We start from the raw sequence: 8,472 nt of genomic DNA, 5'->3' as shown, positions 1-8,472 counted from the left end.
TGGCCCCCTGCCGCGCCGCGCCCGTGCCCCCTGCTGGCCTCTGCGAGGCCACGACCTTGCACCACAGTGCCGGGCTACAGCCCCGCCGACGCCCTGTTGCCCCGTGCCCTCGCACGGGCGCACGCCCGTTAACCGCGCCCGATAGGCCCCTGGGGCCTATGACAGATGGGCCCCACGCCCAGAATGTTTTAATAAAAAAAAGGAAAATAAAATAAAAAAATAATAATTAATTAATTAATTAATTAGTGGATTAATTAAGTTAATTAATCATATTTAGATTAACCTAACTAACTAACTAATTTAATTAAACAGTAGTTAGATTAGTTAAACAATGATTAGGCTAAACAGTCAATGACCAGTGGGTCCCACACGTCAGCGACCCAGTCAACACCTCTGTTGACTGCTGATGTCATGCTGACGTCATGGTGACGTCAGCAGACACTATTCTGGATAATGTTGATTAAACTAAATAAATAAATTCTAAAAATGATTTAAATCTTTTAAAATTAATATAAAATAAACCGTAGCTCGGATGGAAAAACTTCGTACATGAAAGTTGCTCAGAACAACGAGACGAATCCGGATACGCGGTCCGTTCGTCCGCCACACACCCCTAACCTATCGAACCCGCAACTTTCCCCCTCCGGCTCCTCTGCCCGAAAACACGAAACACCGGGAATACTTTCCCGGGGGTTTTCCCCCCTTCACCGGTATCACCTACTACCGCGTTAGGGCACACCGAACACCGCGTATTGCCTTGATATATTTTGTGGTGCTTTGTTTGCTCTGTATTCATTATTTCTTCCCCCTCTTCTCTCCGGTAGACTACGAGACCGACGCTGCTGCTGACCAGTTCGACTACGGAGTTGACGACCCTCTCTCTTGCCAGAGCAACCAGGCAAGCCCCCCCCCCTTGATCACCAGATATCGCCTATTCTCCTCTATACTGCTTGCATTAGAGTAGTGTAGCATGTTACTGCTTTCGTTAATCCTATTCTGATGCATAGCCTGACATTGTCGCTACATCTGTTGATACCTTACCTGCAATCCTAAATGCTTAGTATAGGATGCTAGTTTGTCATCATTGGCCCTACATTCTTGTCAGTCTGCCTTGCTATACTACCGGGCCGTGATCACTTGGGAGGTGATCACGGGTATATACTATACATACATACATACTATACAGATGGTGACTAAAGTCGGGTCAGCTCATTGAGTACCCGCAAGTGATTCTGACGAGGGGGCTGAAAGGACAGGTGGCTCCATCCCGGTAGAGGTGGGCCTGGGTTCCCGATGGCCCTCGACTGTTACTTTGTGGCGGAGCGACAGGGCAGGTTGAGACCACCTAGGAGACAGGTGGGCCTGGCCCTGTTCGGCGTTCGCGGATACTTAACACGCTTAACGAGATCTTGGTATTTGATCTGAGTCTGCTACGAGCCTATACGCACTAACCATCTACGCGGGAGTAGTTATGGGTATCCCGGTGTCGTGGTATCAGCCGAAGCACTTCAGACGTCAGCGACGGAGCGGCGCGCGCCGAATTGGACTGGAACGCCACTAGGCTAGGTCTGCTTTCGGCCGCCCTCGCAACGTGCAGGTGTGCTATGGGCGATGGGCCCAGACCCCTGTGCGCTTAGGTTTAGACCGGCGTGCTGGCCTCTCTGTTTTGCCTAGGTGGGGCTGCGACGTGTTGATCTTCCGCGGCTGGGCATGACCCAGGAAAGTGTGTCCGGCCAAATGGGATCAAGCGTGTTGGGTTATGTGGTGCACCCCTGCAGGGAAGTTAATCTATTCGAATAGTCGTGATCTTCGGTAACAGGACGACTTGGAGTTGTACCTTGACCTTATGACAACTAGAACCGGATACTTAATAAAACACACCCTTCTAAGTTCCACAGACAACCCGGTGATCGCTTTTCCGCAGGGCGACGAGGAGAGGATTGCCGGGTAGGATTATGCTACTGCGATGCTACTGGAGATGCTACTTGGAGATGCTACTTGAAGATGCTACTTGGAGGACTTCAATCTACTCTCTTCTACATGCTGCAAGACGGAGGCTGCCAGAAGCGTAGTCTTCGATAGGACTAGCTATCCCCCTCTTATTCTGGCTTTCTGCAGTTCAGTCCACCGATATGGCCTCCTTACACATATACCCATGCATATGTAGTATAGTTCCTTGCTTGCGAGTACTTTGGATGAGTACTCACGGTTGCTTTCTCCCCCCTTTTTCCCCCTTTCCTTTCTTTCTGGTTGTCGCAACTAGATGCTGGAGTCCAGGAGCCAGGAGCCAGCGTCGACGACGACTACTACATTGGAGGTGCCTACTACTACGTGCAGGCTGACGACGACGACCAGGAGTAGTTAGGAGGATCCCAGTCAGGAGGCCTGCGCCTCTTTCGACCTGTATCCCAGTTTGTGCTAGCCATCTTATGGCAACTTGTTTAACTTATGTCTGTACTCAGATATTGTTGCTTCCGCTGACTCGTCTATGATCGAGCACTTGTATTCGAGCCCTCGAGGCCCCTGGCTTGTATTATGATGCTTGTATGACTTATTTTATTTGTAGAGTTGTGTTGTGATATCTTCCCGTGAGTCCCTGATCTTGATCGTACACGTTTGCGTGTATGATTAGTGTACGATTGAATCGGGGGCGTCACACCTCGTCATGTCCGTGATCACATCTGGGGCTCCGAACTAACTTCGGTACATCAAAACTCATAAACTCATAATATAACTGTCATCGAAACCTTAAGCGTGCGGACCCTACGGGTTCGAGAACAATGTAGACATGACCGAGAGACGTCTCCGGTCAATAACCAATAGCGGAACCTGGATGCTCATATTGGCTCCTACATATTCTACGAAGATCTTTACCGGTCAGACCGCAAAACAACATACGTTGTTCCCTTTGTCATCGGTATGTTACTTACCCGAGATTCGATCGTCGGTATCTCAATACCTAGTTCAATCTCGTTACCGGCAAGTCTCTTTACTCGTTCCATAATACATCATCTCGCAACTAACTCATTAGTTGCAATGCTTGCAAGGCTTATGTGATGTGCATTACCAAGAGGGCCCAGAGATACCTCTCCGACAATCGGAGTGACAAATCCTAATCTCGAAATACGCCAACCCAACATGTACCTTTGGAGACACCTGTAGAGCACCTTTATAATCACCCATTTACGTTGTGACGTTTGGTAGCACACAAAGTGTTCCTCCGGCAAACAGGAGTTGCATAATCTCATAGTCATAGGAACATGTATAAGTTATGAAGAAAGCAATAGCAACATACTAAACGATCGGGTGCTAAGCTAATGGAATGGGTCATGTCAATCAGATCATTCACCTAATGATGTGATCTTGTTAATCAAATAACAACTCCTTGTTCATGGTTAGGAAACATAACCATCTTTGATTAACGAGCTAGTCAAGTAGAGGCATACTAGTGACACTCTGTTTGTCTATGTATTCACACATGTATTATGTTTCCGGTTAATACAATTCTAGCATGAATAATAAACATTTATCATGATATAAGGAAATAAATAATAACTTTATTATTGCCTCTAGGGCATATTTCCTTCAGTCTCCCACTTGCACTAGAGTCAATAATCTAGATTACACAGTAATGATTCTAACACCCATGGAGCCTTGGTGCTGATCATGTTTTGCTCGTGGAAGAGGCTTAGTCAACGGGTCTGTAACATTCAGATCCGTATGTATCTTGCAAATCTCTATGTCTCCCACCTGGACTAGATCCCGGATGGAATTGAAGCGTCTCTTGATGTGCTTGGTTCTCTTGTGAAATCTGGATTCCTTTGCCAAGGCAATTGCACCAGTATTGTCACAAAAGATTTTCATTGGACCCAATGCACTAGGTATGACACCTAGATCGGATATGAACTCCTTCATCCAGACTCCTTCATTTGCTGCTTCCGAAGCAGCTATGTACTCCGCTTCACATGTAGATCCCGCTACAACGCTTTGTTTAGAACTGCACCAACTGACAGCTCCACCGTTTAATGTAAACACATATCCGGTTTGTGATTTAGAATCGTCCGGGTCAGTGTCAAAGCTTGCATCAACATAACCTTTTACGATGAGCTCTTTGTCACCTCCATATATGAGAAACATATCCTTAGTCCTTTTCAGGTATTTCAGGATGTTCTTGACCGCTGTCCAGTGACCCACTTCTGGATTACGTTGGTACCTCCCTGCTAGACTTATAGCAAGGCACACATCAGGTCTGGTACACAGCATTGCATACATGATAGAGCCTATGGCTGAAGCATAGGGAACATCTTTCATATTCTCTCTATCTTCTGCAGTGATCGGGCATTGAGTCTTACTCAACTTCACACCTTGTAACACAGGCAAGAACCCTTTTTTTGCTTGATCCATTTTGAACTTCTTCAAAACTTTGTCAAGGTATGTGGTTTGTGAAATTCCAATTAAGCATCTTGATCTATCTCTATAGATCTTAATGCCTAATATGTAAGCAGCTTCACCGAGGTCTTTCATTGAAAAACTCTTATTCAAGTATCCCTTTATGCTATCCAGAAATTCTAAATCATTTCCAATTAGTAATATGTCATCCACATATAATATCAGAAATGCTACAGAGCTCCCACTCACTTTCTTGTAAATACAGGCTTCTCCAAAAGTCTGTATAAAACCAAATGCTTTGACCACACTATCAAAGCGTTTATTCCAACTCCGAGAGGCTTGCACCAGTCCATAAATGGATCGCTGGAGCTTGCACACTTTGTTAGCTCCCTTTGGATCGACAAAACCTTCTGGTTGCATCATATACAACTCTTCTTTCAGAAATCCATTCAGGAATGCAGTTTTGACATCCATCTGCCAAATTTCATAATCATAAAATGCGGCAATTGCTAACATGATTCGGACAGACTTAAGCATCGCTACGGGTGAGAAGGTCTCATCGTAGTCAATCCCTTGAACTTGCCGAAAACCTTTTGCGACAAGTCGAGCTTTGTAGACAGTAATATTACCGTCAGCGTCAGTCTTCTTCTTGAAGATCCATTTATTTTCAATTGCTTGCCGATCATCGGGCAAGTCAACCAAAGTCCATACTTTGTTCTCATACATGGATCCCATCTCAGATTCCATGGCTTCAAGCCATTTGCGGAAGCTGGGCTCACCATCGCTTCTTCATAGTTCGTAGGTTGATCATGATCTAGTAGCATGACTTCTAGAATAGGATTACCGTACCACTCTGGCGCGGATCTTACTCTGGTTGATCTACGAGGTTCAGTAGTATCTTGTTCTGAAGTTTCATGATCATCATCGTTAGCTTCCTCACTAACTAGTGTAGGTGTCACTGAAACAGTTTTCTTTGATGCACTACTTTCCAATAAGGGAGCAGGTACAGTTACCTCATCAAGTTCTACTTTCCTCCCACTCACTTCTTTCGAGAGAAACTCCTTCTCCAGAAAGTTTCCGAACTTAGCAACAAAAGTCTTGCCTTCGGATCTGTGATAGAAGGTGTATCCAATAGTCTCCTTTGGATATCCTATGAAGACACATTTCTCCGATTTGGGTTCGAGCTTATCAGGTTGAAGTTTTTTCACATAAGCATCGCAGCCCCAAACTTTCAGAAACGACAACTTTGGTTTCTTGCCAAACCATAGTTCATAAGGCGTCGTCTCAACGGATTTTGATGGTGCCCTATTTAACATGAATGCGGCCGTCTCTAGAGCGTGTCCCCAAAACGATAGCGGTAAATCAGTAAGAGACATCATAGATCGCACCATATCTAGTAAAGTACGATTACGACGTTCGGACACACCATTACGCTGTGGTGTTCCGGGTGGCGTGAGTTGCAAAACTATTCCACAATTTTTCAAATGTACACCAAACTCGTAACTCAAATATTCTCCTCCACGATCAGATCGTAGAAACTTTATTTTCTTGTTACGATGATTTTCAACTTCACTCTGAAATTCTTTGAACTTTTCAAATGTTTCAGACTTATGTTTTATTACGATAATTTTGATGATTTTTTGCACGACATGGGCACATGTGCTATAGGAACGATGGTATTTTTTCATAATTTTTGGTGATGGAGAAGTATCCGAAAAATTCCCTCTATGCGGATTGCCCTTCGCGCGTCTACGGCTGTGGCCGGCGGCCTCCGGGGGCTAGCGTAGCGCCAAATCTTGCGTAGGCGGCCTCTCACAAGTCTGGAAGTGTTGTGGCGGTTGCAAACGCCCGGCACGCGTGTCCCGGGTGTGCCCTCCCCTCACGGACGGCGCCGCCGCCGGCACCTGGAGGGGGGAAACGGACACGTCGGGTCTACACGGAGGGGATCTTGCTGTGGGTCTTGCCCGGATGTTGCTCCAAAGTGTTCCTATGGGCTGACCTAACACAATCTGGTGGGGAGGTCCACTGGTCAAAGCCCGTCCGTGCAAAGTCAAAGGGCTAGAACCCGTGGTCAAACGCTACAGGTTTAGGCGGGACGGGGGCACTTGGGGGTAGCAATGCCACCGCAGCGTCGCACCGGGCCCTCATACATGCGGGGTGGTGTGGTGGCATGTCCGAAGAGGCGGGACGCGTCTCTGGGGCGTGCCCCCCCATCACGGACGGCGATGACACAGTAGTAGACGTTCTGCGGTAACGATGCGGCATCAATATTACTAAATACTCGGAGCGCGATAAAATCATCAGTTTTTTTGCACGACGTGGGCACATGTGCTATAGGAACGATGGTATTTTTTAATAATTTTTAGTGATGGAGAAGTATCCGAAAAATTCCCTCTATGCGGATTGCCCTTCGCGCGTGTACGGCTGTGGCCGGCGGCCTCCGGGGGCTAGCATGCCGCCAAATCTTGCGTAGGCGGCCTCTCACAAGTCTGGAAGTGTTGTGGCAGTTTCAAACGTCCGGCACGCGTGTCCGGGGTGTGCCCCCCTCACGGACGGCGCCGCCACCAGCACCTGGAGGGGGGAAACGGACGCGTCGGGTCTACACGGAGGGGATCTTGCTGTGGGTCTGGCCCGGATGTTGCTCCAAAGTGTTCCTATGGGCTGACCTAACACAACCGGGTGGGGAGGTCCACTGGTCAAAGCCTGTCCGTGCAAAGTCAAAGGGCTAGATCCAGTGGTCAAACGCTACAGGTTTAGGCGGGACGGGGGCACTGTGGGTTGCAATGCCACCGGAGCGTCGCACCGGGCCCTCATACATGCGGGGTGGTGTGGTGGCATGTCCGAAGAGGCGGGACGCGTCTCCGGGGCGTGGCCCCCCCCTCACGGACGGCGATGACACGGTAGTAGACGTTCTGCGGTAACGATGCGGCGTCAATATTACTAAATACTCAGAGCGCGATAAAATCATGAGTTTTTTTGCACGACGTGGGCACATGTGCTATAGGAACGATGGTATTTTTTCATAAATTTTGGTGATGGAGAAGTATCTGAAAAATTCCCTCTATGCGGATTGCCCTTCGCGCGTCTACGACTGTGGCCGGCGGCCTCCGGGGGCTAGCATGCCGCCAAATCTTGCATAGGTGGCCTCTCACAAGTCTGGAAGTGTTGTGGCGGTTGCAAACGCCCGGCACGCGTGTCCGGGGTGTGCCCCCCTCACGGACGGTGCCGCCACCAGCACCTGGAGGGGGGAAACGGACGCGTCGGGTCTACACGGAGGGGATCTTGCTGTGGGTCTGACCCGGATGTTGCTCCAAAGTGTTCCTATGGGCTGACCTAACACAACCGGGTGGGGAGGTCCACTGGTCAAAGCCCGTCCGTGCAAAGTCAAAGGGCTAGATCCAGTGGTCAAACGCTACAGGTTTAGGCGGGACGGGGGCACTGTGGGTTGCAATGCCACCGGAGCGTCGCACCGGGCCCTCATACATGCGGGGTGGTGTGGTGAATGTCGGAAGAGGCGGGACGCGTCTCCGGGGCGTGGCCCCCCCTCACGGACGTCGATGACACGGTAGTAGACGTTCTGCGGTAACGATGCAGCGTCAATATTACTAAATACTCAGAGCGCGATAAAATCATGAGTTTTTTTGCACGACGTGGGCACATGTGCTATAGGAACGATGGTATTTTTTCATAAATTTTGGTGATGGAGAAGTATCTGAAAAATTCCCTCTATGCGGATTGCCCTTCGCGCGTCTACGGCTGTGGCCGGCGGCCTCCGGGGGCTAGCATGCCGCCAAATCTTGCGTAGGCGTCCTCTCACAAGTCTGGAAGTGTTGTGGCGGTTGCAAACGCCCGGCACGTGTGTCCGGGGTGTGCCCCCCCTCACGGACGGCGCCGCCGCCGGCACCTGGAGGGGGGAAACGGACGCGTCGGGTCTACACGGAGGGGATATTGCTGTGGGTCTGGCCCGGATGTTGCTCCAAAGTGTTCCTATGGGCTGACCTAACACAACCGGGTGGGGAGGTCCACTGGTCAAATCCCGTCCGTGCAAAGTCAAAGGGCTAGATCCCGTGGTCAAACGCTATA

Source organism: Triticum aestivum, chromosome 1A, assembly GCF_018294505.1.
Source record: "Triticum aestivum cultivar Chinese Spring chromosome 1A, IWGSC CS RefSeq v2.1, whole genome shotgun sequence".
Classification (NCBI taxonomy): domain Eukaryota; kingdom Viridiplantae; phylum Streptophyta; class Magnoliopsida; order Poales; family Poaceae; genus Triticum; species Triticum aestivum.
The sequence above is the reverse complement of the archived record's forward strand: the minus strand, read 5'-3'. Positions refer to the sequence as shown.